This window comes from Fundulus heteroclitus, unplaced genomic scaffold (assembly GCF_011125445.2).
Source record: "Fundulus heteroclitus isolate FHET01 unplaced genomic scaffold, MU-UCD_Fhet_4.1 scaffold_757, whole genome shotgun sequence".
In the NCBI taxonomy this organism is placed as follows: domain Eukaryota; kingdom Metazoa; phylum Chordata; class Actinopteri; order Cyprinodontiformes; family Fundulidae; genus Fundulus; species Fundulus heteroclitus.
In genome coordinates, this window is record NW_023397205.1 from 43,096 (window position 1) to 46,235 (window position 3,140).

General features: G+C 39.8%; 1 long non-coding RNA gene across 3 annotated transcripts; it reads right to left on the minus strand.

Moving 5' to 3' along the window:
- Window positions 1-514: 514 nt before the first annotated feature.
- Window positions 515-2,398, minus strand: LOC118561926. Of its 3 annotated transcripts, none has more exons than XR_004930373.1 (4): window positions 2,333-2,398; window positions 2,133-2,239; window positions 1,925-2,045; window positions 515-974 (listed from the first exon to the last, which is right to left on the minus strand). It is a non-coding gene; the product is annotated as an uncharacterized LOC118561926 (long non-coding RNA). The 3 variants fall into 3 exon arrangements; XR_004930372.1 differs by lacking the exon at window positions 515-974 and adding an exon at window positions 1,440-1,556; XR_004930374.1 differs by lacking the exon at window positions 515-974 and adding an exon at window positions 1,663-1,677.
- Between the last annotated feature and the right edge of the window lie 742 nt (window positions 2,399-3,140).

Consider the following 3,140-nt stretch of genomic DNA (forward strand, 5'->3'; position numbering starts at 1 on the left):
TTAGTGCAGTCACGTTAAACCATGTATTAGTCACCATTGTCATGTATACAAATAAACAGACATTAGTATATTGACGATGAACACATTTATTAACTAAAAAAACAGAACTAACTTCAAACAGCCAATAATTGATAAAAGTACAAGTACAACATGCTCTCGGACAATGAGAGACCAAACAAAGTGAACTAAAATACATTTGAGGTCATGTGTAATGGGCATCTCCTGTAAGAAACAGATAAGGTGTGTCTTACAGGCGATGCCATTTACACGTCATTGTTTTCTGTGTCCTGTATGGGGGCAGCTGTTGTATCTTCTAAAACCAAATGGCCAATTTGAAATAAACAAAATACATAACCTTACACACAGTCCACAGTCCAAGCATTTTATCTACAATTTAGGGTTCAACTATTTGAGCTAGGCCTGTTTTAGGTTCCTTTGCGCACATTATTTTAAATTTACATTAGACTAGGTAGGCTAAGACTGTTCAGTAACCAAGGTCAAATCCGTCTACTCTACCTCCACCCCAAGAAACCTCCTACTTGGTCCTCCACTTCCCATTCCCATGGACAAACATCCATCACTTTCAAACCTTACAAATCCAAGAGTACCAGTAGGGGGCATCAAAGGGCGGGCTGGGCCTCGCACCAGAAAAACGCCACCTCGTAAGAAATGGTAAAAAACCGATGCAGCCCAGTCAAGGGTAATCCCACTCTGGGCCAATCTGAGCGAGATGAAACCCCGTATTGAATCTAAAAATTATCCTTACCGAGTAATTTATGGATCTGTGATACTCATCAGATCCTGGCTCTCTATATAACAAAGCCAAAAGATTGCAAGAACTGTAGATCTTGGTGTGTGTGCTCTAGCGTGTTCCTCCCAAACTTCTTCTTTTCTTGTTCCTCTGCTTGGACAAAACGATTTAGTTGGATGTTATGAGTGTTCAGTCCTCTGAAGGTGGTTGGCAGACACCAGGCCTTGTTTATTGTTGAGGAACAGAAACAAGGATGTAAGTAGTGTTCTTATCAAGACTCTCAATCTTGTGTCTTTTACCTTCTTCAATCACTTTCATATCCAGATATTCCAGCTCAAAATTATTGTGTTCTTAGCTTAACCTCCTGCACTGTAATTATTAGATCTTCCATAACTCCTATATTAAAAGGAGAAATCTATAAAGTTTGTCGTTATCAGCAGCAGTTTCTCTGTAATTGTTAACCAAATTTCTCCCATGTCTGTCTTATCTTACAATGTCTGACAGTTGAAAGTTCTCCGTCCATGAAGTAATAAGATGATAAATCTATGTTGCACTGTTTGAATGTTCATCACAGTTCATTTAACACACTAAGTCACAACAAGTAATTGTATTAAACATTTCAGAGACTTCTTGCAGAACCAGCCTTAAAATACTTCACCTTTTTCTAAAAACCCAAACATAAAAACCCTTTAGTTTGTAAAAGAAAGCTTTACTATATAAAAAAGATGGACAAGGAAAAGGGTGAGAAAAGGCTTCAACATCCATCTTGGGGAGCACTGTCCTTGGCAGGTGATCTCTGTCAGAGCTAAATTCACGTTAAAAAAAAATGAAAATTCAAATGGCAACTTTTAATTTTGTGCAAAGTATAAAGTACCACTATTTATAAAATCTGTGTGGGATGGGATGGAGAGGTCCAGCAGGTCTCCCTTTAACACAAAGTAATGCTTAGAATGGCTTACTCCATATATTGACACACAATGTTTAGCTGAGAAACTAATTTAAACATAACTCTTGGTCAACCATCCTCTGTGCTTGGAGGGATTGGGTACTGAACAACGTCTCGCACTAGCTTTGTAATAAAAGTCAAAATTGCAATGAAATGTTTGTTAAACCATCTGTGGGACATGAAATTGAAATGATCATCCAGAAAATCTACATAAATATAATGAATACCTTTTTCCCCCTTGGAGAAGATGTAGGTAGCGGAGTGACACAGCCAGAGGCAGGAACGATCAGGTCCACTTCTTTCAGCAACTTTGGGCTAAACCACACAGGATTCAATGGGATGGTCAATCTGAAATAACAAACAAAATACAAAAGCTTACTTAAGGCCTTTTATGTCCTTAATGACATTTGTGATTTTAACGGAATACAAAGGTACCTTCTTGTCTACACCGTGGGTTGGCAAGCCCAACTGAAGACTACGGCCAGTCACAGGGCAATCTGGTCTCTCCTTTAGTCCACGGCAAACTCAGTCCAGTGCAAATTCTAACAGAAACCATGATATACAAGAAAGCCTTTGAGATTTTAACACAAGCATCCTACAGATTTTAGCTACATACATTTTAAGTATATACCTACTCAAAAGCTTTAAATGTTGACAAAGAACTCCTCCTGATAGACCTCAGCATCCAACATGACCTAAAAACACAATCATGAGACTGTTGAAATGGCAGAATGAGAGTGTGATGGAAAAATTGTAATAAAATATTTGTTAGGTTTTGCCATGTGTAATTTGGATAACTTGCTGCAAATGGTGGGTTGCCTTCCAGGTCTACCAGGTTAATCTTCACGTTCACCAAGCACCAACCTATGCGTTTCACCTTGCGCAACCTGCAAAAGAGACTAACACTTGGGGAAAAAAAGAGACAGGGAGAAGAGGCTGAAGCATGCACAGGGCGGAAAGTAGAGAAAGCAGATAGGAGGAGAAAAGTCTGCAGCAGAGATGAGGAAAAAAGTCTGCAGCAGAGATAGGAGAAAAGTCTGCAGCAGAGATGAGGAAAAAGTCTGCAGCAGAGATAGGAGAAAAGTCTGCAGCAGAAATGAGGAGAAAAGTCTGCAGCAGAGATAGGAGAGAAGTCTGCAGCAGAGATAGAGAAAAGTCTGCAGCAGAGATGAAGGGGAAAAGTTTGCAGGAGATAGGAGAGAAATCGGCAGCAGAGATGAGGAGAAAAGTCTGCAGCAGAGATAGAAGAAAAGTCTGCAGCAGAGATAGGAGAAAGTCTGCAGCAGAGATAGGAGAAGATTCTGCAGCAGACATAAGATGAGAAGACTCCGGAGATGAGAAATAAATACACATTCCCAGATAATAAACGGAGCGGAAAATGGCCATTCTGGAACACAGGTGCTCTGTATAGCTCTGTACAAGTAGTGGCTCATCAACAACAAC